Consider the following 27279-nt stretch of genomic DNA (forward strand, 5'->3'; position numbering starts at 1 on the left):
TGCAGACAACGCCATAATAAGCATGAGCATCCCCCTAATGCGTCTGCTGATGCAAAGTTTGACGCACATAAAGGATCAGGCATCTGCAGCTGAGGAAGAGGAAAGCCTTGATGACAGTCAGCCATTGTCTGGCCAGGGCAGTGTACAGGACGAGGTAGCGGGCGAAGAGGAGGAGGAGGACGAGGAGGATGATGGGGATGATTATATTTTTAATGAGGAAGCTTTTCCGGGGCCACTGGAAATTGGTGGCGCGGCAAGGCCGGGTTCTGGTTTTTTGAGGGACACAAGTGACGTGGATTTGCCTGAAACTGCCCCTCAACCAAGCACAACCGCAGATCTGAGAACTGGAACTTTGGCCCACATGGCGGATTATGCCTTATGTATCCTCAAAAGGGACACACGCATAACTAAAATGATGAATGATGACGATTACTGGTTGGCCTGCCTCCTTGATCCTCGCTATAAAGGCAAATTGCAAAATATAATGCCACATGAGAACTTGGAACTAATATTAGCAACCAAACAATCAACTCTTGTTGACCGTTTGCTTCTGGCATTCCCTGCACACAGCACCCGTGATCGTTCTCACACGAGCTGCAGGGGCCAGCAGACCAGAGGAGTTAGAGGGGCAGAAATCAGAAGTGGCGTTGGCCAGAGGGGTTTTCTGACCAGGTTGTGGAGTGATTTTGCTATGACCGCAGACAGGACAGGTACTGCAGCATCAATTCAAAGTGACAGGAGACAACATTTGTCCAGTATGGTTACAAACTATTTTTCATCCCTTATCGATGTTCTCCCTCAACCGTCATTCCCATTTGATTACTGGGCATCAAAATTAGACACCTGGCCAGAATTGGCAGAATATGCATTGCAGGAGCTTGCTTGCCCGGCAGCTAGTGTCCTATCAGAAAGAGTATTCAGTGCTGCAGGTTCAATACTAACAGAAAAAAGGACTCGTCTGGCTACCCAAAATGTAGATGATCTAACCTTCATTAAAATGAACCACAACTGGATTTCGAAATCTTTTGCCCCACCTTGCCCGGCTGACACCTAGCTTTCCTATGAAAAGGTCTTGCCTGTGTGGACTATTCTGAATGCCTTTTCCAATCTCGTAATTTTCTGCACCTGATTGTCCAGCATACGACATGTTTACACCTCACTAAATGGCCAAACTCCCCACACGGGGCCGTGGTATCGACACTTGGCGACAGCACCCGTGAGAGTGCAGTTTGTCTGAAGAGGTGGGTGAGCCCGCTTTTGGTCGACGGCACTGCCACTGGGTCCCTCCTAGTACAATAAAGTGTCTCTGGCGGTGGTGGTGCGCACCCAACGTCAGACACACCGTTGTAATATGAGGGGCCCTGGGCCTGTACCGCCGGCCACAAGACAGTTTCCCCCCACCCCAGCTCAAACAGTGCTCTACCACTTGCAAATTTATCTCACAGCTCCACCAATGTTTAGTCTATGCGCTGACATCCTTCAATGCCTGCCACTGACAATACCATTGTATTGACATTTTTGTTATGTTAGGCCTTCGATGCCTGTCTGTGGTCACTCCTTCCACTAGGCCTCCACTGACCACACCACTGCTGCCCGTGTACCCCTGGAACCAATTTAAAATTGCCTACAGCCATGTGTTATTATTTTAGGCCTTCGATGCCTGTCTGCGGTCACTCCTTCCACTAGGCCTCTACTGACCACACCACTGCTGCCAGTGTACCCCTGGAACCAATTTAAAATTGCCTACAGCCAGCCCAATTTTTTTATTTTAGGCCTTCGATGCCTGTCTGCGGTCCATTCTTTCAACTACTACTACACTGACCAGGGCACTGCTGCCCGTGTACCCCTGGAACCAATTTAAAATTGCCTACAGCCAGCCCAATTTTTTTATTTTAGGCCTTCGATGCCTGTCTGCGGTCCATTCTTTCAACTACTACTACACTGACCAGGTCACTGCTGCCCGTGTACCCCTGGAACCAATTTAAAATTGCCTACAGCCATGTGTTATTATTTTAGGCCTTCGATGCCTGTCTGCGGTCACTCCTTCCACTAGGCCTCCACTGACCACACCACTGCTGTCCGTGTACCCCTGGAACCAATTTAAAATTGCCTACAGCCATGTGTTATTATTTTAGGCCTTCGATGCCTGTCTGCGGTCCATTCTTTCAACTACTACTACACTGACCAGGTCACTGCTGCCCGTGTACCCCTGGAACCAATTTAAAATTGCCTACAGCCATGTGTTATTATTTTAGGCCTTCGATGCCTGTCTGCGGTCACTCCTTCCACTAGGCCTCCACTGACCACACCACTGCTGCCCGTGTACCCCTGGATCCAATTTAAAATTGCCTACAGCCATGTGTTATTATTTTAGGCCTTCGATGCCTGTCTGCGGTCACTCCTTCCACTAGGCCTCCACTGACCACACCACTGCTGCCCGTGTACCCCTGGAACCAATTTAAAATTGCCTACAGCCAGCCCAATTTTTTTATTTTAGGCCTTCGATGCCTGTCTGCGGTCCATTCTTTCAACTACTACTACACTGACCAGGTCACTGCTGCCCGTGTACCCCTGGAACCAATTTAAAATTGCCTACAGCCATGTGTTATTATTTTAGGCCTTCGATGCCTGTCTGCGGTCACTCCTTCCACTAGGCCTCCACTGACCACACCACTGCTGTCCGTGTACCCCTGGAACCAATTTAAAATTGCCTACAGCCATGTGTTATTATTTTAGGCCTTCGATGCCTGTCTGCGGTCCATTCTTTCAACTACTACTACACTGACCAGGTCACTGCTGCCCGTGTACCCCTGGAACCAATTTAAAATTGCCTACAGCCATGTGTTATTATTTTAGGCCTTCGATGCCTGTCTGCGGTCACTCCTTCCACTAGGCCTCCACTGACCACACCACTGCTGCCCATGTACCCCTGGAACCAATTTAAAATTGCCTACAGCCATGTGTTATTATTTTAGGCCTTCGATGCCTGTCTGCGGTCACTCCTTCCACTAGGCCTCCACTGACCACACCACTGCTGCCCGTGTACCCCTGGAACCAATTTAAAATTGCCTACAGCCAGCCCAATTTTTTTATTTTAGGCCTTTGATGCCTGTCTGCGGTCCATTCTTTCAACTACTACTACACTGACCAGGTCACTGCTGCCCGTGTACCCCTGGAACCAATTTAAAATTGCCTACAGCCATGTGTTATTATTTTAGGCCTTCGATGCCTGTCTGCGGTCACTCCTTCCACTAGGCCTCCACTGACCACACCACTGCTGTCCGTGTACCCCTGGAACCAATTTAAAATTGCCTACAGCCATGTGTTATTATTTTAGGCCTTCGATGCCTGTCTGCGGTCCATTCTTTCAACTACTACTACACTGACCAGGTCACTGCTGCCCGTGTACCCCTGGAACCAATTTAAAATTGCCTACAGCCATGTGTTATTATTTTAGGCCTTCGATGCCTGTCTGCGGTCACTCCTTCCACTAGGCCTCCACTGACCACACCACTGCTGCCCGTGTACCCCTGGAACCAATTTAAAATTGCCTACAGCCATGTGTTATTATTTTAGGCCTTCGATGCCTGTCTGCGGTCACTCCTTCCACTAGGCCTCCACTGACCACACCACTGCTGCCCGTGTACCCCTGGAACCAATTTAAAATTGCCTACAGCCAGCCCAATTTTTTTATTTTAGGCCTTCGATGCCTGTCTGCGGTCCATTCTTTCAACTACTACTACACTGACCAGGTCACTGCTGCCCGTGTACCCCTGGAACCAATTTAAAATTGCCTACAGCCATGTGTTATTATTTTAGGCCTTCGATGCCTGTCTGCGGTCCATTCTTTCAACTACTACTACACTGACCAGGGCACTGCTGGCCGTGTACCCCTGGAACCAACATCAGAAAATATAAAAATAAGTATTTTGCTTATAAAAAAGAAAATACTGGTGAGATATCAAATGCAGACATTTTAACATTAAAAACAAACACACAACTAAAATCTGGTACAGTACTAAAAATGGCCACCAGCTACAATTACTTTCTCCTGCAAGTAGTTAACTGAAAGGTTTTTTAAATTGGAAACACACATATGGCATCCACCGAGTGTTGTCCTGTCGCGTCTTCTTTATATTATTGCCGAGAAGATGCAAAACAATGAAAATAATAAAATAATTAATTACCAAAATAATAGAGAAAGTCAACACCACATTGCAAATAAACATTCATTCCAAATAAAGAAGCAGGGCGCGTCCGAGGGTGAGTATATACCTAATAAGAATATAATCACCCTCGGACGCGCAATGCTTATTTCCAACAGCCTTCCTCCCTAAGAATCAGCCCTTCCGTGGTGTAGAGAGACGTTGTGTTACACTCCAAGGTGTTCCCCAGGTTGCCTTTCCTGAGCTTCGATCTTCCGGCTCTCGTTTAGTAGTTGTTGGAAACTACGCTGCATTAGGCCTTCAAATTGGGTATGGGGTGTAGAGAGATGGTGTGTTCCACTCCAAGGTGTTCCCCAGGTTGCCTTTCCTGAGCTTCGATCTTCCGGCTCTCGTTTAGTAGTTCTTGGAAACTACACTGCATTAGGCCTTCAAATTGGGTATGGGGTGTAGAGAGAGGGTGTGTTACACTCCAAGGTGTTCCCCAGGTTGCCTTTCCTGAGCTTCGATATTCCGGCTCTCGTTTAGTAGTTGTCGGAAACTACGCTGCATTAGGCATACAAATTGGGTATGGGGTGTAGAGAGAGGGTGTGTTACACTCCAAGGTGTTCCCCAGGTTGCCTTTCCTGAGCTTCGATCTTCATGCTCTCGTTTAGTAGTTGTCGTAAACTACGCTGCATTAGGCCTACAAATTGGGTATGGGGTGTAGAGAGAGGGTTTGTTACACTCCAAGGTGTTCCCCAGGTTGCCTTTCCTGAGCTTCGATCTTCCGGCTCTCGTTTAGTAGTTGTTGGAAACTACGCTGCATTAGGCCTTCAAATTGGGTATGGGGTGTAGCGAGAGGGTGTGTTACACTCCAAGGTGTTCCCCAGGTTGCCTTTCCTGAGCTTCGATCTTCCGGCTCTCGTTTAGTAGTTCTTGGAAACTACACTGCATTAGGCCTTCAAATTCGGTATGGGGTGTAGAGAGAGGGTGTGTTACACTCCAAGGTGTTCCCCAGGTTGCCTTTCCTGAGCTTCGATCTTCCGGCTCTCGTTTAGTAGTTCTTGGAAACTACACTGCATTAGGCCTACAAATTGGGTATGGGGTGGAGAGAGATGGTGTGTTACACTCCAAGGTGTTCCCCAGGTTTCCTTGCCATTGCTTCGGTCTTCCGACTCTCGTTTAGTAGTTGTAGAAAAGTACACTGCATTAGGCCATACAAAATGGGTATGGGGTGGAGAGAGATGGTGTGTTACACTCCAAGGTGTTCCCCAGGTTGCCTTTCCTGAGCTTCTATCTTCAGGCTCTCATTAAATTGTGGTTAAATGGAACAACTGCATTTGGCGTACTAGTTGGTTTGGGGCCTACTATCGGTGTCTGCCACTCCTTGCTGTTCTCCTGGTTTCCTGTCCTGAAATTCCATTTTCAGGCTCTCGTTAAGTAGTTGTTAATGTTAGACTGCATTTGGCCTACTAGTTGGGTTGGGGCCTACTATCGGTGTCTGCCACTCCTTGCTGTTCTCCTCCACTGAACAAAGCTGTGCCGCCTGTTTACTACGGTTGCCAATTTTGAACTGCATTTCGACTACTTACTGATTTGGCCCTACTCTCTGTGTCAGCCTCTCATTCCAGTTGTCCTCCACTGCAATGCCCCCTGGTTATTCCTGTGTTACCAATTTTGAACTGCATTTAGCCCACTTTATTCTTTGGGCCTATATCTGTGTTTCCACTTCATCGTGCCCATTGCCCAGCCAGTGATAGATGAGTCTGCTGGTACATTGACCCATAACGCAACATTCCCCGTGCATGCTACACAACAACATTGTGACCCTGCTGAAAGTCAGGTTGCTCTTCCCGCATACCATACCACCTTACACGGGGACAAAGAGGAAGGTGCAGATGAAAGTGCAGGTTCCTTCATCAGGTGGGGGGAGGAATACTAGTTGGCGACGTCACTGCCACAGGGCCTCTCATAGTACGCAAAAGTGTTGCTGCCGGTGGGAGGCGCCCCCGCCGTGCAAACACACCGCTGTACTTTGAGGGGCCCTGTGCCAGTGCCAATGCCAACAAGTGGGCCCCCCCTGCTTGCTCAGGATCACAGCACTTGCAAAGTTGAAATACTTACCTCTCCCTGCTCCACTGCCGTGACGTGGTCCAGATTTCCTGGGCCCACTAATTACTTGAACCAGCCCTACCCCACACAACTTTAGCCAAATGACCCCCAATTTCAAATGCCTTCCAATTATTATAAGGTAAATTACGCTTGACAAGCTTCATTAAGAAGAATGGATGGTTTTGACATTAAAATGGGCACTCTAGGTGTTTTCCTGGCCCCCACTCACTGCCGACTATGCTGCCCCATTGACTTGCATTGGGTTTCGTGTTTCGGTCGATCCCGACTTTACGTCATAATCGGCCGATTTCACTCGACCCGACTTTTGAAATAGTCGGGTTTCGCGAAACCCGGCTCGACTCTAAAAAGGTCAAGGTCGCTCAACTCTAGTACTGACAGCTTCAGCACGCCCCTGTACCGGATTGGCCAAGCTGTCAGTAACTGCATCCCAGACACAGTGAGGGGTGGAACTGTGACACTTATATTAATTTCATACGCTATTGCTATATTCATTTACTGCAGAGTATTTACTTATTATGTTTCTGTCTTGGGTTTTGTGTGTTTAGCGACCAGTGTGAACATGCACTTACATGCTGCATGTGCACCAAATTCTATCCCAGTTCATTTCTTTTGAGTTTCCTTCAGATTGTTTGCACCCTGTGCATATAAAAGGTGTGGCCTGACTTCTCTTCGAGCAGGGCATTAATATTCATGTGGTTCCCCATGGCTGCATGTCTACTAGTCTGGTTCAGTCTTTCTCAGACATTACTCACAGGCATGTCACTTGACAAACAGAAAGGTTTTAATATTAGAGGTTAGGACTAGAGATGAGTGAACATGTTTTGAAAATGTTCGCCAATCTCAAATTCGGCGCTAACGTTGCACTTTCAAATTTATGCTTGGATTTCCGAGGATTTTCCTAAAAATCGGCAAAATTTGGCGAAAGTTCGTAAATGATCAAGTTTCCACTAATGCTTTTGTTAGGACTTTGGTTTGGATGGTTGTGCAGTATGATGAGTGGGGGTAACATGTTTGATCAGAAGAGTGGGTGTGCGGTCACAGGGTACCGCTCATTACAGTAGTGAATATGGATGCAACTCCACTCCCATAGGGGTGGAGCCGCATATTCAATACTGTAATGAGTGGTACCAGTGGCCGCTCAACGCTGGAAGAAGCTGTCAGCGCCAAGAGAAGACCATCAGGGAAGCAGCCAGGGACCGCGCTAGAAGCAGGTGAGTATAATGGGGAGGGTGAGCACTGCGCAATATTCACCTGTCCTCGTTCCACCGCCGGGCTCCGTCTTCGGCGTCCTCTGCTGTGACGCTCTGGTCAGAGGGCACGATGACGTGGATAGTGCGCCCCCTCTGCCTGAACATTCACTGCATAGCAATATATAATCACTGCACTCATACTATGAAACTTGCTTGATGCAGGTGAAAAAGTTTATTGAGACAATTGTAGCAAAAGATAAAATGGTGAAGCGATAGGCATAAACGACGTTTCGGCCAGCTCGTGGCCTTGATCACGTTATCGCTGGAACAAATGACAGAGAAAGACAATGAATAACTATATACAAAGCAGTACGCAACTATGTATAAAACTATTTACATATATACAGATCTGGAAAACATGTCAAAACCAAGGTAGAGGTCAAACATAAGATGCCAGTGCTCGTAAATGAAGTACATATGATGTCAGGACGACAAATCAAGGCATAGGGAAACAAGAAGATACATGTATCGTGCACTAGAGTGAGAGAACACGACGATAAGACTGTAGCATACCCTAGTGGGAGGTTCCTTATGTATTGTTGTATTGCAGTGTTGCTGAGGGTGACAGCCAGAGGTAAAGGAGTTTAAATAGTCCTAAAGAGAATGATGGAACACCAAAAGCAATGATTCAGATTATCATTTAGCCATGATCTTATCTTATGGTAGGGGGCAAAAAATAAAGGCTATAACATACTTGTGAGATGCCATTAGTACACGTATGACGAGCCGTTAGTCGCCGTATAGTGGAGCACACATGTGGGTATGACTGTAGGAACAGACGATAGTAAGTTATCTGTTGAATCCGTAGTAAGTCTATAACAAGTGCGATAGACTACGGTATACTTGCCAGTATAATATTCTTATTATAAACAGTGTGGCAGGCCGGTCGTCGTGGTATGAGACGTACGTGGAAGTATGGCTAAGGAGATACATAGATATACATCGGAATGAGTTTTAGTCCATATCAGGTCAGATAAGGAGGAATTACGCTATACTTGCCAACTTGATAATTAACTTGTAGTGCACCGGATGTCCCCAATGTATAAAAGATCTATGTGGATATTGCTGTGGGAACAGATATACGTAGGGTAAGTAGGTTGTAAGGTAGGCCTACAGTGAGCAATTATGCGGTTGGTGTGCTACCTGCCAGTATGTAGGCCCAGTCCCGGTCCAACCATAGGGGTCCCGAGTTCCAAATAGAATCAGGGCTGTGGTGCACAAAAATATGGCTGCAATACAATAAAGGGGCTATTAGGATGAAGTATTCTCAACCCCCATGTTACTTATCTGTAGGGTGAAATCTCACATCTGTGGTCCGCTGGTCGCGTTCGGGGGGCCGGCGTTGGTGGCCAAGTGGTAAGAGCAGACACAATCTGTGTCTATGCTGAGGGACGGCTGCCATGACTGATCTGGTAGCGCTGTATAAGGCCATAGCCGGTCAGGTGATCGGAAGCGGTCCGGGACGCCCACGTCTGCGCAGTTAATGCAGGGACAGGAGGGGAGGGGAGCCCAGCAGAGTCGACGCGTGCGCTGTGTCAAGTAATCCCATCAGCGCCTGTGATGTGGAGAGGGAAACCAGCGTCTGTGCGGTACAGCAATGACCGCAAAATGGAGCCCACGCATGGGCAATGCGCATTGTGTGTTAGAGTGGCAAGGCAGGGACTGTAAGATGGCGCCTGCGCATGCGCAATACACATTGAGGGCTAGAATGGTGTAGGGACAGCAAGATGGCACCCGCATATGCGCAGTGTATATTGTGGGCTGAAGTGTCAGTGTCCAAGTATCCGGAACTGGTGACATCGGTGTGTGAACAGACAAGACCATAGGGGAGATAAATCAGCGAAGTAAAAGGACCTATCTAGGCATTTCAAAGGCACAGATGGTACGTGGTGTACATAATTACAACAACTCTGCAAATACAAAATATAAATGCATACATATATATATGAACGGCAGGAGTCCAAACTGGAAAAAAAGAAAGAAAAATAGGGAGAAAATAAAGAAAATAAGAAATAAAAGAAAAGAAAAAAGAAAATGAAAGAAAATAAATGGGGATAATTGGAACAAATGAAATTAAGAACTAGAATTGGGGTATAAAATTCAGAACTAAAGATGTAAAAAAATAAAAAAATCAAAAATTGAATAAAAGTATACATATGGGCGGGGCATATATATTATATAGTGCAGGTTGAGGAACCTGTGGGGGGAGGAGGGGTTATAAGTCTTACCGTCCAGAAAGTGCGCACGGTTGAGGCTATTAGTGCAGTGGGTCAGTACGTCTAGAAAAAACAAGGATGTTCATGTTAGCCAATCGATTTCACGATTTAATCCCCTTGGGTGAAGGGTATCTAGAGTGTAGATCCAATATGTCTCTCTTTGTTTTAAAAGTTGGATATGATTGCCACCCCTTCTCGGGCGTGGTACCCTCTCGACTATTTGAAACCTTAGCTGGGCAATATTATGCCTCGCCTCCTTGAAGTGTGCTGGTAGAGGTAGCCATAATTTCTCTCGTCTGATCGTAGATTTGTGGCTGGATATGCGATCCCTTATCGCCTGAGTGGTCTCCCCCACGTACAATAACCCACAGGGGCACTTTATAATGTAAACCACAAAGCTTGTTGCACAAGTGTAATAGTCTCTAATGGGATATGATTTCCCGGTTCGTGGATGAACTACTTCGTTACCTTTGATGATATTAGAGCAACTCATGCAATTCAGGCAGGGGAAAGTGCCCGTTCTTTTTTGGTCCGTGAGGGTCCTGGTGAGTGGTGACTTATGTGACCCTAAATCGGCTCTTACCACCTTGTCCCGTATGTTTTTGGGTCGTCTAGTACACATTAATGGGGGATCCTTGAAGACAGGAATATTGGGATATGCCTTATTGAGGAGGGGCCAATGTCCCCTGATGAGATTATGTATTTTGTGCATAGTGGGGTGGTGGTTATGTACAAAAGAGAGCCTCGGGTTTTTTTGTATATTGACTGCCCCATCGTTCAGGTCACTACTGGCTCGAGAAGATTCCATATCAAGGAGACTAGTAGGATAGTTCCGGGCTTCAAATTTTTGTGCCATCTCCTGTATTCTGGTCTCCCTAGTCGGGGGGTCGGAGACGATTCTAGTTACCCTTTTAAATTGTGATCTGGGGAGGCTGTTTTTGATGGATTTAGGGTGACAGCTGTTATATAGTAGAAGGCTGTTGCAATCGGTCGGTTTCGTATAGATATCCGTGGTGAGATAGCCATTGATATCTTTGAGTACTTTAGTATCCAGAAATGTAACCTCGTTGTTGTGGTGTACCAGCGTAAAGGATAGCTCGGGTCTGACAGCGTTAATGGAAGTATGAAATTCAAGGAGACTAGTTAAGTCACCTTGCCATATACAGAAAATATCATCTATGTACCTGTACCAGGTACATGCGTGTTGTTGAAAATTGGGATCTGGGTACACGTATTCTTTTTCGAAGCGATCCATATACAGATTAGCATAGGCTGGGGCCACATTTGACCCCATGGCGGTGCCACATGTCTGTACGAAGAAATCATCTCCGAATAGAAAGAAATTCTCTCTGAGTACTAGGTTCAATAGATCCAGGCATAGTTCCTGGGCACCCCTGTCCACACTGGCCTCATTAAGTGTTAGGGATACTGCCTCGATTCCCTTATCATGAGTTATTGACGTGTATAAGCTGTTTACGTCAAATGTACATAGAATACTATTGTGTGGAATGTTGTTAATATTGCGGATTCTTTTGAGGAAATCTCCAGTGTCTAATATGAATGATTTTGTGAGTTTGGTATATGGTGTGAGGAGCTTCTCCAGGAATATGGACAATGGGTTCAAAATTGAATCGGTTGAAGCCACTATAGGGCGGCCGGGGGGATTTTGAAGATTTTTATGGATCTTAGGCAAGATATAAATTACAGGGGTCACTGGGTGATTATTGGTGAGGTATACTTTTGTTTTGTTGTCAATAGTCTTCAATAGTAAGTGCTTATCAAGTACCTTCTTAATTTTTTGTTGTATGGAATAAGTTGGATCGGTCTGTAACATTTTATATGTTGATGTGTCAGAGAGCTGTCTTCTTACTTCGGTCATATAGAAACTTTTATCCATGACAACGATGGCTCCCCCCTTGTCCGCTGGTTTTATGATGATATTTTTGTTCCCACTAAGTGAGTCCAGGGCTTGTTTCTCAAGAGGATCGAGATTATGGCGGACAGGGAGGAAGCCTAATCGCTGGTCATGGAGAGTCCTTTTAACATCTCTGTCAAGTAAATTGACAAAGGTCTCTACAGCGTGACTTGATTTGGGTGGGACGAAAGTGCTACGATTACGTAGACCCAGTTGATCGATTGTGAGGATCGGTCCCTCAGTATGGGCTGGTGTAGAGACAGGTCCGGGAAAATTAGTGGATTCCTCAAAGTATACTTTGAGTCTAATATTCCTATAAAATTGTTGTAGATCCCTCTCTAGTTGGAAGGAATCCCATTTGGGGGTTGGGCAGAATGATAGACCCATATTCAAGACCTTCAATTCTAAAGGAGAAAGAGTATAGTTAGAAATGTTGATCACAGAGTTTGGACCCCTACCTGAGATCTGAGCGTCATGTGACGGTCTCCGTCCTTTCTTCCTGGACCTCCGGGTTGCCGTGCGTTTTGGCCTAAAAAACGAGGTCCCGATGTTTGAGCCCCACCAGTCTCGCTGCCGGATCCTGCAGAGGAACCTCCGGCAGGTGAGGAACCCCCTGAGTGGTATATATGTAAATAGTTTTATACATAGTTGCGTACTGCTTTGTATATAGTTATTCATTGTCTTTCTCTGTCATTTGTTCCAGCGATAACGTGATCAAGGCCACGAGCTGGCCGAAACGTCGTTTATGCCTATCGCTTCACCATTTTATCTTTTGCTACAATTGTCTCAATAAACTTTTTCACCTGCATCAAGCAAGTTTCATAGTATGAGTGCAGTGATTATATATTGCTACGTTTGATGGGACTATTGGTTCCGTTCACTCGCACCGTCACACCCCTATTAGTCGAGTGCTAGCCTTCGAATTCTCCGCATTGACTGACTTTGGTTCTAAGCACCGACGGAATCCATGTCTACTGAAACCTACGTCTACGATGATGCAACGGGCTCTACCATTTTATCCAAAATAAAAACAAAGACAGACTTTCTACATCTACCCAGCAAGGACGCTAAATCGAGGGACTGGGAAAGGGAGAGAAAAAGACTCATCGGCTACGATCTGCATTGCGCCACCTTGGGAGAGTACCATCGTCAAGGAAAAATACCCAGGGGTCTACGTTGCAATCTTCGCTCAACCTTATTTTCCGAGAACGAAAAGTATTGTGCTACTTTTCAGAAAATCTTAAACAAGTGCTCATTTGACATCATATTACTTACTATCGAGTACCTTCAAGAGGCCATCAAAGCTACGGAGGAAAAAATAGAGAGCATTGAGACACAGTTAACTTCTACTTTGAACAGCACTGAATTTACCACACTGAAAAACAAAGTGGACTCTATCCTGACAGTACATCAAAAGACCTTAGAAGATAGGAAACGTACAAAATTTCAAAGAGACATTGAAGATTACTTAACCAACAACGTTTACAAATGGGAGGACCCCTTTCCCAGACGTCCAAGGCCCAGATATCGCCGTACCCCAGGCAACTACCACTCAGGGGGTTCCTCACCTGCCGGAGGTTCCTCTGCAGGATCCGGCAGCGAGACTGGTGGGGCTCAAACATCGGGACCTCGTTTTTTAGGCCAAAACGCACGGCAACCCGGAGGTCCAGGAAGAAAGGACGGAGACCGTCACATGACGCTCAGATCTCAGGTAGGGGTCCAAACTCTGTGATCAACATTTCTAACTATACTCTTTCTCCTTTAGAATTGAAGGTCTTGAATATGGGTCTATCATTCTGCCCAACCCCCAAATGGGATTCCTTCCAACTAGAGAGGGATCTACAACAATTTTATAGGAATATTAGACTCAAAGTATACTTTGAGGAATCCACTAATTTTCCCGGACCTGTCTCTACACCAGCCCATACTGAGGGACCGATCCTCACAATCGATCAACTGGGTCTACGTAATCGTAGCACTTTCGTCCCACCCAAATCAAGTCACGCTGTAGAGACCTTTGTCAATTTACTTGACAGAGATGTTAAAAGGACTCTCCATGACCAGCGATTAGGCTTCCTCCCTGTCCGCCATAATCTCGATCCTCTTGAGAAACAAGCCCTGGACTCACTTAGTGGGAACAAAAATATCATCATAAAACCAGCGGACAAGGGGGGAGCCATCGTTGTCATGGATAAAAGTTTCTATATGACCGAAGTAAGAAGACAGCTCTCTGACACATCAACATATAAAATGTTACAGACCGATCCAACTTATTCCATACAACAAAAAATTAAGAAGGTACTTGATAAGCACTTACTATTGAAGACTATTGACAACAAAACAAAAGTATACCTCACCAATAATCACCCAGTGACCCCTGTAATTTATATCTTGCCTAAGATCCATAAAAATCTTCAAAATCCCCCCGGCCGCCCTATAGTGGCTTCAACCGATTCAATTTTGAACCCATTGTCCATATTCCTGGAGAAGCTCCTCACACCATATACCAAACTCACAAAATCATTCATATTAGACACTGGAGATTTCCTCAAAAGAATCCGCAATATTAACAACATTCCACACAATAGTATTCTATGTACATTTGACGTAAACAGCTTATACACGTCAATAACTCATGATAAGGGAATCGAGGCAGTATCCCTAACACTTAATGAGGCCAGTGTGGACAGGGGTGCCCAGGAACTATGCCTGGATCTATTGAACCTAGTACTCAGAGAGAATTTCTTTCTATTCGGAGATGATTTCTTCGTACAGACATGTGGCACCGCCATGGGGTCAAATGTGGCCCCAGCCTATGCTAATCTGTATATGGATCGCTTCGAAAAAGAATACGTGTACCCAGATCCCAATTTTCAACAACACGCATGTACCTGGTACAGGTACATAGATGATATTTTCTGTATATGGCAAGGTGACTTAACTAGTCTCCTTGAATTTCATACTTCCATTAACGCTGTCAGACCCGAGCTATCCTTTACGCTGGTACACCACAACAACGAGGTTACATTTCTGGATACTAAAGTACTCAAAGATATCAATGGCTATCTCACCACGGATATCTATACGAAACCGACCGATTGCAACAGCCTTCTACTATATAACAGCTGTCACCCTAAATCCATCAAAAACAGCCTCCCCAGATCACAATTTAAAAGGGTAACTAGAATCGTCTCCGACCCCCCGACTAGGGAGACCAGAATACAGGAGATGGCACAAAAATTTGAAGCCCGGAACTATCCTACTAGTCTCCTTGATATGGAATCTTCTCGAGCCAGTAGTGACCTGAACGATGGGGCAGTCAATATACAAAAAAACCCGAGGCTCCCTTTTGTACATAACCACCACCCCACTATGCACAAAATACATAATCTCATCAGGGGACATTGGCCCCTCCTCAATAAGGCATATCCCAATATTCCTGTCTTCAAGGATCCCCCATTAATGTGTACTAGACGACCCAAAAACATACGGGACAAGGTGGTAAGAGCCGATTTAGGGTCACATAAGTCACCACTCACCAGGACCCTCACGGACCAAAAAAGAACGGGCACTTTCCCCTGCCTGAATTGCATGAGTTGCTCTAATATCATCAAAGGTAACGAAGTAGTTCATCCACGAACCGGGAAATCATATCCCATTAGAGACTATTACACTTGTGCAACAAGCTTTGTGGTTTACATTATAAAGTGCCCCTGTGGGTTATTGTACGTGGGGGAGACCACTCAGGCGATAAGGGATCGCATATCCAGCCACAAATCTACGATCAGACGAGAGAAATTATGGCTACCTCTACCAGCACACTTCAAGGAGGCGAGGCATAATATTGCCCAGCTAAGGTTTCAAATAGTCGAGAGGGTACCACGCCCGAGAAGGGGTGGCAATCATATCCAACTTTTAAAACAAAGAGAGACATATTGGATCTACACTCTAGATACCCTTCACCCAAGGGGATTAAATCGTGAAATCGATTGGCTAACATGAACATCCTTGTTTTTTCTAGACGTACTGACCCACTGCACTAATAGCCTCAACCGTGCGCACTTTCTGGACGGTAAGACTTATAACCCCTCCTCCCCCCACAGGTTCCTCAACCTGCACTATATAATATATATGCCCCGCCCATATGTATACTTTTATTCAATTTTTGATTTTTTTATTTTTTTACATCTTTAGTTCTGAATTTTATACCCCAATTCTAGTTCTTAATTTCATTTGTTCCAATTATCCCCATTTATTTTCTTTCATTTTCTTTTTTCTTTTCTTTTATTTCTTATTTTCTTTATTTTCTCCCTATTTTTCTTTCTTTTTTTCCAGTTTGGACTCCTGCCGTTCATATATATATGTATGCATTTATATTTTGTATTTGCAGAGTTGTTGTAATTATGTACACCACGTACCATCTGTGCCTTTGAAATGCCTAGATAGGTCCTTTTACTTCGCTGATTTATCTCCCCTATGGTCTTGTCTGTTCACACACCGATGTCACCAGTTCCGGATACTTGGACACTGACACTTCAGCCCACAATATACACTGCGCATATGCGGGTGCCATCTTGCTGTCCCTACACCATTCTAGCCCTCAATGTGTATTGCGCATGCGCAGGCGCCATCTTACAGTCCCTGCCTTGCCACTCTAACACACAATGCGCATTGCCCATGCGTGGGCTCCATTTTGCGGTCATTGCTGTACCGCACAGACGCTGGTTTCCCTCTCCACATCACAGGCGCTGATGGGATTACTTGACACAGCGCACGCGTCGACTCTGCTGGGCTCCCCTCCCCTCCTGTCCCTGCATTAACTGCGCAGACGTGGGCGTCCCGGACCGCTTCCGATCACCTGACCGGCTATGGCCTTATACAGCGCTACCAGATCAGTCATGGCAGCCGTCCCTCAGCATAGACACAGATTGTGTCTGCTCTTACCACTTGGCCACCAACGCCGGCCCCCCGAACGCGACCAGCGGACCACAGATGTGAGATTTCACCCTACAGATAAGTAACATGGGGGTTGAGAATACTTCATCCTAATAGCCCCTTTATTGTATTGCAGCCATATTTTTGTGCACCACAGCCCTGATTCTATTTGGAACTCGGGACCCCTATGGTTGGACCGGGACTGGGCCTACATACTGGCAGGTAGCACACCAACCGCATAATTGCTCACTGTAGGCCTACCTTACAACCTACTTACCCTACGTATATCTGTTCCCACAGCAATATCCACATAGATCTTTTATACATTGGGGACATCCGGTGCACTACAAGTTAATTATCAAGTTGGCAAGTATAGCGTAATTCCTCCTTATCTGACCTGATATGGACTAAAACTCATTCCGATGTATATCTATGTATCTCCTTAGCCATACTTCCACGTACGTCTCATACCACGACGACCGGCCTGCCACACTGTTTATAATAAGAATATTATACTGGCAAGTATACCGTAGTCTATCGCACTTGTTATAGACTTACTACGGATTCAACAGATAACTTACTATCGTCTGTTCCTACAGTCATACCCACATGTGTGCTCCACTATACGGCGACTAACGGCTCGTCATACGTGTACTAATGGCATCTCACAAGTATGTTATAGCCTTTATTTTTTGCCCCCTACCATAAGATAAGATCATGGCTAAATGATAATCTGAATCATTGCTTTTGGTGTTCCATCATTCTCTTTAGGACTATTTAAACTCCTTTACCTCTGGCTGTCACCCTCAGCAACACTGCAATACAACAATACATAAGGAACCTCCCACTAGGGTATGCTACAGTCTTATCGTCGTGTTCTCTCACTCTAGTGCACGATACATGTATCTTCTTGTTTCCCTATGCCTTGATTTGTCGTCCTGACATCATATGTACTTCATTTACGAGCACTGGCATCTTATGTTTGACCTCTACCTTGGTTTTGACATGTTTTCCAGATCTGTATATATGTAAATAGTTTTATACATAGTTGCGTACTGCTTTGTATATAGTTATTCATTGTCTTTCTCTGTCATTTGTTCCAGCGATAACGTGATCAAGGCCACGAGCTGGCCGAAACGTCGTTTATGCCTATCGCTTCACCATTTTATCTTTTGCTACAATTGTCTCAATAAACTTTTTCACCTGCATCAAGCAAGTTTCATAGTATGAGTGCAGTGATTATATATTGCTACGTTTGATGGGACTATTGGTTCCGTTCACTCGCACCGTCACACCCCTATTAGTCGAGTGCTAGCCTTCGAATTCTCCGCATTCACTGCATAGGACGCTGAAGACACAGCGTCGCCCGGCAGTGGAACGAGGACAGAATATTTTTTTTTTAATCGCAGCAACAGCATATGGGGCAAATATCTCTATGGAGCATCTTATGTGGCCATAATCAGCATTTGTGCAGCATTATATGGGGCAAATGTGTCTATGGAGCATCTTATGGGGCCATAATCAGCATTTGTTCAGCATTATATGGGGTAAATGTGTCTATGGAGCATCTTACGGGGCCATAATCAACATTTGTGCAGCATTGTATGGGGCAAATATCTCTATGGAGCATCTTATGGGGCCATAATTAACCTTTGTGCAGCATTATATGGGGCATATTTTAATATGGAGCATCTTATGGGGCCCATCATGAACTGTATGGAGCATTATATGGAGCTCCTGATTCAATATGGATATTCAAAAACACTTAACCTACTGATGTCTCAATTCATTTTACTTTTTCTTTTTTCATCTATTTTTATTTTTGAAATTTACCAGTAGCTTCTGCATTTTCCACCCTAGGCTTATACTCGAGTCATTAAGTTTTCCCAGTTTTTTGTGGCAAAGTTAGGGGTCTCGTCTTATACTCGAAGACAAACAAAAGAAAAAAAGTCCGCACTAACAGCTGGTTAATGTCAGAGGCAGGTGATGAAAGCAAGCTAGCTCTGCGTAAATCATGCCAGTTTTAAGGAATCGGGTGCTCCGTGAAAAACAGCCAAAGTTCAATACAATATGCAAGAAGCAAAAGAGAGCACTCACCATCCGGAGAAAACTTCAGTCTTTATTGTGGCAATAAAACATAGCAAGGTCTTACAGGAGAACGAAAGGTGTCAGGAGACGACAGCCGTTTCACGCTGCCGCGCTTCTACGGCTCGTCTTATACTCGGATTGGCTTATACTCGAGTATATACGGTACATTTTTATGCAAATATGGCGTGTGCCAAAGTTATGCACCATACACATGCATAAGAAAGACCGGGTCACTCATGGGGAGTGGGGACAAGCCACCGGGTATGGCCTCAGATAAGTCATCCGAGAGGCATACTCCACTGGCACTAGGGACGGGAGTGTGCTGCAGCATGTATTTCTATGCAACTGAACGCACCGGTCCCAAGTGGCAGTGCCGAGTATTGAAGCGAGTTTCTCGCATTGCACTCACAAGTGTGACCCCGGCCTAAAAGACACACATGGATGGAATAGTGCAGCCAGTTTATGATTGGCTAGGAACCATGAGGGTATTGTGCACACGTTGCGGAAAGGTGTGCGGACTTTTCCGCACTGATTTTGGTAAATCCGCACTGCGGAATTACCACGGTTTTTGTGCGGATTCCACCTGCGGTTTTACACCTGCGAACTCCTATTGAGGAGCAGGTGTAAACCTTCAGCGGAATCCGCACAAAGAATTGACATGCTGCGGAATAAACAAGGCAGCGTTTCCGCGTGTTTTTTTCCGCAGCATGTGCACTGCGGATTTTGTTTTCCATATGTTTACATGGTACTGTAAACTCATGGAAAACTGCTGTGAATACGCAGCGTCAAATCCGCAGCATGTGCACATACCCTAAATCAGCTAACATGTTGCCTTTAAAGAGGACCTTTCTTGAAAATGTCATGTTAATCTGGACAAATGATGTAAAAGTGGCTGCAAAGCGGGATGAAAAGATTTTTTTAATTATTTTTTTTCTCCAGTTAATATTTCCACACTTCTGTGCTGCATAATGCATCTTCAGTGCTTATATCAGCAGCACACTCCGGCTGGCAGGACCAGTGTACTCTGGTCATGTGATCCTGTTGACATCACATTTCTATGTTGCTGCCTATTTATGATTGATCAGCGTCATACAGGAGGCAGAAGTGAACACCCCAAGTGGCAACTAAAGTCAACTCATTAGGTGCCTAACACTTGATTGCTCATATCTCTGCAATAGAGAAGTAAAATAAAACAAATGTTTTATTCTGCTCAGAAACTAATAATACATGATGGGTCCAGTTCAATATGAAAAATTAGGTGAAAGTTCCCGTTTCAAAAATGTAATGTATTCTGAAAATCAGAAACAGACCTATGGTGAAAAGGGACTGTCAGCAGAGAATGGCCGTTCAAACCACGTGCAGGCGCTCAGTGCATCATGGCGGAGCCAAACATTTAACGAGGGGGTGACATGTTTGATCAGAAGAGTGGGTGGGGAGATGTCAGAGTAGTGGTGGACTGTATTTTTTCTTTTATTAACAATGTGTGGAGATTCCTGCATCCAATCTAGGTGCAGACCTCAGGACACAAGGCATCAAGACAACATCCAAACACAAGGGCTTCTGTCATTGGCTGCCGAAGTCACCTATTCCTCTCCATTTGAAAAGCGGACATGTTATTTTTGTGCTATTTTGTCAGTGTAACAGCGCAGAGAGGCTGATCCTACTGCTGCAAGTAGTCAGATAGTTCAGATAGAATCCTGTGTGAAATCGACCTTTCAGCACTTAAATTGTGCTAATAGTGTGGGTCAGATACCAGTATACATTTCAGGATAAAAATTGTTTGTGCTAATAGTGTGGGACAAACACAAGGCCACACATCAGAATCTAAATTGTTTGTGCCAATATTATGGTCCAGCCTGGAGTCCACATTTCAGAATCTAAATCCTTTCTGCTAATATTGTAGGTCTTACACCAGGCCATATTTCAGAATCAAAATCATTTGTGCTAATACACCATGTTCCAAATTATTATGCAAATTACATTTTTCTCAGATTTTCCTAAATGGTCGGTGCAAATGACAGTCAGTCCAATAAAACTCATCAGTATCACCCGTTAGAGTATACATCAAATTTTATTGAAGAAACCTCACAATGATAACAGTATAATCTCCAAAATGAATAAAAACTCAAAATGCACTGTTCCAAATTATTAGGCACAGTAGAATTTCTAATCATTTGATATGTTTTAAAGAACTGAAAAATGGTAATTAGACCTACCTGTAATTGTATTTCCATGAATCCATCCTGACAGCACCATGGAGGACGTCCTTTTTATCCATAGTGGAACAGGAAACCACGACCCTCCCTCTACCACCATTCAGTGATTTTCCAAAGTAACACCTCTGGATGAATGCAAAAAAAGAATTTATTTGAACATAACAATCATGTTACAGCATATCTGAAATAGGGAGGGAACTAACAGTGCTCTCAGGATGGATTCCTGGAAATACAATTACCAGTAGGTCTAATTATCGTTTTCCAGGTCACCACCTGACAGCACCATGGAGAAGTACCAAAGGAGATTTTTTGGTCCTAGGGTGGGACTACTGCATGAAGCACCTTCCTGCAAAAGGCTAGCTGAGATGACACTACGTGTAGTTTGTAATGCTTAGAAAAGGTACTGAGACTAGACCAGTATGCAGCCCTGCAGATCTGATATGCCGAAGAACCCCCTTTCTCTGCCCATGAAGCGGCTACTGCCCTAGATGAATGAGCTTTTAGCCTGACTGGGGGACTCTTTCCCTGTGCCTCATATGCTAGGCTAATGGTGGAACTAATCCATCTTGCAATGGTAGATTTTGATGCTTTTTTCCCCTTATTAGGACCTCTAAAGAGGACAAATAGATTAGTATCCTGTCTCCAGGCCCTAGTTGCCTCCAAGTACTTAAGTACGGTCTCCCTAACATCTAAATTATGATAACATTTTTCCTTCTGTTTTTTGGGAAACTGACAAAATGATGGAAGCACTACCTCCTGATTCATATTTGAATCTGAGACCACCTTAGGAAGAAAGCCTGGGTCAAGTCTTAAGACTAGTCTATCATCAAATATTTGCAAATAGGGATTTTGAGTGGACAGGGCCTGAAGTTCTCCCAGTCTCTTAGCTGAAGTAATGGCCACTTGAAAGGCTGCTTTGAGGGAAAGATTAGCGATGTCTATATCTTCAGCTAGGTCAAAAGGATTTTTGCACATTTAATTAAGGACCAGGTTAAGATCCCAAGGTGGGATGGTTCTCCTGATCAAGGGTCTTAAGGTACCTTCACACATAACGATATCGTTAACGATATCGTTGCTTTTTGTGACGTAGCAACGATATCGTTAAGGAAATCGTTATGTGTGACAGCGAACAACGATCAGGCCCCTGCTGGGAGATCGTTGATCGCTGAACAAAGTCCAGAACTTTATTTCGTCGCTGGATCTCCCGTGGACATCGCTGGATCGGCGTGTGTCACACCGATCCAGCGATGTCTTCACTGGTAACCAGGGTAAACATCGGGTAACTAAGCGCAGGGCCGCGCTTAGTAACCCGATGTTTACCCTGGTTACCAGCGTAAAAGTAAAAAAAAAAAAAACACTACATACTTACCTACCGCTGTCTGTCCTCTGCACTCCTCCTGTACTGGCTGTGAGCGTCGGTCAGCCGGAAAGCAGAGCGGTGACGTCACCGCTCTGCTTTCCGGCCGCTGTGCTCACAGCCAGTACAGGAGGAGTGCAGAGAAGCTGAGCGCCGGGGACAGACAGCGGTAGGTAAGTATGTACTGTTTTTTTTTTTTACTTTTACGCTGGTAACCAGGGTAAACATCGGTTTACTAAGCGCGGCCCTGCGCTTAGTTACCCGATGTTTATCCTGGTTACCGGGGACCTCGGGATCGTTGGTCGCTGGAGAGCTGTCTGTCACAGCTCTCCAGCGACCAAACAGCGATGCTGCAGCGATCCGGATCGTTGTCGGTATCGCTTCAGCATCGCTTAATGTGAAGGGGCCTTTAGCCTCAGAACTGCCCTGGAAAATCGAGCTATCCAGGGGTGGCAGGCTAGGGAAGAATCATGAAATACGCTGAGGGCTGCCACTTGGACTCTCAGAGTACTCCATTTAAGACCTTTCTTAAAGCCCTGCTGCAAAAAAATCAAGGATCTTGGGAATGTTAGGGTGATCAAGATTATCCATCGTGTCTCCACAAAAACTGCAGAATTTCTTCCAAATTTTCAAATAAATTGCAGAAGTTACTGGCTTCCTACTTGCTTGGAGGATGGAGATGACCTCTTCTGATAGACCTTTCACTTTCAGGATCTGGCGTTCAGGATCCAAGCCGCTAAATGGAGGTTGTCTGGGTTCTCATGAAGAATTGGGCCCTGGAGGAGTAGATCCCTTCATTTCGGAAGGAGAAAAGGTTCTTTTACCGCCAACTTTTTTAGTAAAGGAAACCAGCTCCTCTTGGGCCAAAACAGAACCACTAGAATATCCATGAACAGAGAAAATAGAAGTGCACTCACCAGTCTTTATAAGTTACGAGCCTTTATTGAAAATGCATGCAGGTAAATTTAAGGGAGAACGTGGAATGGACGGACGACGGCCGTTTCGTGCTGCTGCATGAATTCGGACCCGTAGAAGTGCAGCAGCACGAAACGGCCGTCGTCCGTCCATTCCACGTTCTCCCTTAAATTTACCTGCTTGCATTTTCAATAAAGGCTCGTAACTTATAAGGACTGGTGAGTGCACTTCTATTTTCTCTGTTCATGGATATTCTAGTGGTTCTGTTTTGGCCCAAGAGGAGCTGGTTTCCTTTACTAAAAAAGTTGGCGGTAGAAGAACCTTTTCTCCTTCCGAAATGAAGGGATCTACTCCTCCAGGCCCCAATTCTTCATCAGAACCCAGACAGCCTCCATTTAGCAGCTTGGATCCTGAACGCCAGATCCTGAAAGTGAAAGGTCTATCAGAAGAGGTCATCTCCATCCAATCTCCAGATTGGAGCAAATGGATTCCATTTTGAACCTCTTGTATTCTAGCCATTTGTTTAGAGATTTGAGGTTTATTATAGTTCTGGATTCCCCAGAAGGCTTTTTTTATAGAGAAGAGGCCTGAGTAATTACCTCTTCCTATCTCCCGAGAAGGAACTGGGGATATTGCTGCCATTCGCAGAAGATCCTGGATGTCCAACCACATAGGGGAGACTGAAGAGAGATGGACATTGGACACAAAAAATCTTTCTGGGGGAAGGGAGTTGAATTCTATTTGTACACACGAGAGATAACCTGGAGAACCCAAGGACTTCTGGTAATTTTCCCCCACTCTGTCCGAAAGTTCAACAGCTGCCCTCCTATTCTGTTGGCGTCATTTCTTTCGGAATTCTGATCTGGAAGTCAAGGGACCTGAATCCCTATTTTTGTTCCTATTTTCTCCCCCTTTTTGATAGCTCCATCTCCCTTGCTTTCCCTTACCCCTATAGTCTGATCTCTGACTATAATAGGGCCTGCGAAAGGGCTGGTTTTTCCTCTGGAAACCCCTTCTTTTCATCTGAAGCTTTTACCAGGATATCATCAAGAATGAGTCCAAAGACCCTACCCCCTAAGAAAGAGATGGAGCACAGCTTATTCTTAGAATGGACATCCCCTGACCAGTTTTTCAGCCATATGGCTCTCCTGGCTGCATTTGATAAAGACTGGCCCCTAGCTGTAAACCTAACTAACTCTGCAGTAGCATCTGCTAGAAAACTGGTTGCTAGTTTTAATAGAGGAATTGCTTTAATAATGGTCTCTCTAGGGGTTCTGGCTGACAACTGATCTGTCAAGTCATCTACCCCCAAATACTTAGCCCGCGTCACGGATGTTGCCGCTATATTTGTCTGGATTACCGCCGCTGAGCTTTCCCAGGCTCTCTTTAAGAGTCCATCCGTCTTGCGATCCATCGGCTCCTTTAAGTTAGAGGAGTCCTCAAATGGAATGGTGGTTCTCTTAGAAACTTTCGCAAGAGGAATGTGAATTTTTGGGATATCCTCCCAGTCCTTGACTTCTTCATGATCAAAAGGGAGGCGGAGTCTAAAGTCTTTAGGGATTGATAACCTCCTTTCTGCTTCCTCCCATTCTTCTAAAATCATAGAACGAATATGGGCATTAACAGGAAAGACTTTTGAGGTCTGAGAACGCAGCCCCCCAAACATTTCATCTTGAGCCGACGGAGTAGATGCAGGTTCTTCAATCTGCATAGTCTGTCTAACTGCTCCAAAGAGCTCTTCTATATCATTAGACGAAAACAGATATTTTTTCCCCCTCTCTGGAGGATCTCTGCTTAATTCTTCCTCTTCCAGATCTGATTCAAAAGAGCTGTCCTCAGATGACAGATCCAATTCTCTCTGTCTTTTCTTGGATCTCTGTGGATCCTGGAGGTCAGACTAGATGGGCTGGGGAAATGTGATGCCAGATATTGAGGCCTGCACCTCCTCTCTGACAATGGCCCTCATATTTGTCATCAGAGAGGCCTGTTCTTCTCCTACAATATGACTGGTGCATGACTCACATAGGGACTTCTGCCAGGAGTCCTTAAGTCTTATGGCACAAATGGGACATTTCCTGCACCTCCCGGATTTCTTAGCTGCAGGCGCATGCGCCTGGGCCTCCTGCATTATCTCGGGTTTTGCATTATCCTCCATATTGTTGGACAAGACCCCTTGGTCCACACATACCTTTTATACCATTGCTGCCATGTTCCGGACCTCCAAACGCTCAGGGAGTAGGAGGAGAAGAAGACGCTGACCCATGCTGCCGGCCATGACCCGGAAGTGACGTGCGCGACAGCCGCGAACCGGAAGTGACTCATGCAGTAGCGCGATCTGGAAGCGAGCACGCGCTGCACTCCCTGACTGCAGCCACGCCGATCCCAAACCTCCGAGATGACCTGTGGCATTACCCCCAGATTCGCTTGCGAAGGATTTTACCCAGCAGAGGCGTCCACTTATGGCAGGTACATCGGGGTCTTGCGCCAAGGGTCAAGAGCCCCCCCGGGGGATGCGACCCTAAAACCAGGAGCAGGGCTACATTGGTTGATGCTGAGGGACCCTATAACTCGGGTGTCATCACGGCAGCGTCTTCTAGTGGGAAGGAAGAGGCCGAGCCCCCGATCCTCACTCTCTGCACGGAACAGACGGACGAACTCTCGTCGTTCCCATCCACAGTGGGACAGGAAAAACTCTGAAGGGTGGTAGGGGGAGGGTCCTTTTAAACTCTCATGGTTTCCTGTCCCACTATGGATAAGAAGGACATCCTCCATGGTGCTGTCTTGTGGTGAACTGGAAATGCTCATTTGTGGAATTTGCAGCATTAGGAGGTCATATTCACTGAACAAAAAAGCTATTTAACTCTAAATCATCCTAACAGGCCAAGTTACATGTTAACATAGGACCCCTTCTTTGATATCACCTTCACAATTCTTGCATCCATTGAACTTGTGAGTTTTTGGAGAGTTTCTGCTTGTATTTCTTTGCATGAAGTCAGAATAGCCTCCCAGAGCTGCTGTTTTGATGTGAACTGCCTTCCACCCTCAAAGATCTTTTGCTTGATGATACTACAAAGGTTCTCTATAGGGTTGAGGTCAAGGGAAAATCGTAGCCACACCATGAGTTTATCACTTTTTATGCCTGTAGCAGCCAATGACTCAGAGGTATTCTTTGCAACATGAGATGGTGCATGAAGATGATTTTGCTCCTGTAGGCACATTTCTGCATTTTATACCATGGAAGAAAGTTGTCAGTCAGAAACTCTACATACTTTGCAGAGGTCATTTTCACACCTTCAGGAACCTTAAAGGGCCCCACCAGCTGTTTCCCCATTATTCTGGCCCAAAACATGATTCCTCCACCTCCTTGCTGATGTCACAGACTTGTTGGGACATGGTGGTCATTCTCCAACCATCCACTACTCCATCCATCTGGACCACCATCCAGGGTTGCTCGACACTCATCAGTTAACAAGACTGTTTGAAAATTAGTCTTCATGTATGTCTGGGCCCACTGCAACCATTTCTGCTTGTGAACACTGTTTAGGGGTGGCCGAATAGTAGATTTATTCACCACAGCAAGCCTTTGAAGGATCCTACACCTTGAGGTTCGAGGGACTCTAGAGGCATCAGCAGCTTCAAATAACTGTTTGCTGCTTTGCAATGGTATTTTGGCAGCTGCTCTCTTAATCCAATGAATTTCTCTGGCAGAAACCTTCCTCATTATGCCTTTATATGCATGAACTCTGTCTGTGCGCTGTTCCAGTCACAAATCTCTTCAAAGTATGATGATCACTCTTAAGTTTTCATGAAATATCTAATGTTTTCATACCTTGTTAAAGGCATTGCACTATTTAGTGCTTTTCAGAAGCAGAGAGATCCTTTTTATTTTCCATATTGCTTGAAACCTGTGGCCTGCTTAATAATGTGGAACATCATTTTTAAGTAGCTTTCCTTTAATTAGAATCAATTGGAAAACTAATTATCACATGTGTTTAAGATCGATTTCAGTGATCCATTGAGCCCTGAGACACAATGCCAATCCACAATTTTATTTGAAAAACAAAACAATTAAATCGTTAAGACACTTAGATCCAATTTGCATAATAATT

The 27279-nt window shown here is 45.2% G+C and overlaps 2 long non-coding RNA genes across 2 annotated transcripts; one reads left to right on the forward strand and one right to left on the reverse strand.

Annotated features, from left to right (window-relative positions):
* Positions 1 to 8333: 8333 nt before the first annotated feature.
* LOC138657671 (uncharacterized) lies at positions 8334 to 10191 on the reverse strand. The gene is made up of 3 exons (XR_011317125.1): positions 9757 to 10191; positions 8672 to 8757; positions 8334 to 8593 (listed from the first exon to the last, which is right to left on the reverse strand). It is a non-coding gene; the product is annotated as an uncharacterized lncRNA (long non-coding RNA).
* A 5117-nt stretch (positions 10192 to 15308) lies between these two features.
* On the forward strand, positions 15309 to 17154 carry LOC138657672 (uncharacterized). The gene is made up of 3 exons (XR_011317126.1): positions 15309 to 15731; positions 16731 to 16816; positions 16895 to 17154. It is a non-coding gene; the product is annotated as an uncharacterized lncRNA (long non-coding RNA).
* The last annotated feature ends 10125 nt before the right edge of the window (positions 17155 to 27279 follow it).

Source organism: Ranitomeya imitator, chromosome 1 (genome assembly GCF_032444005.1).
Source record: "Ranitomeya imitator isolate aRanImi1 chromosome 1, aRanImi1.pri, whole genome shotgun sequence".
In the NCBI taxonomy this organism is placed as follows: domain Eukaryota; kingdom Metazoa; phylum Chordata; class Amphibia; order Anura; family Dendrobatidae; genus Ranitomeya; species Ranitomeya imitator.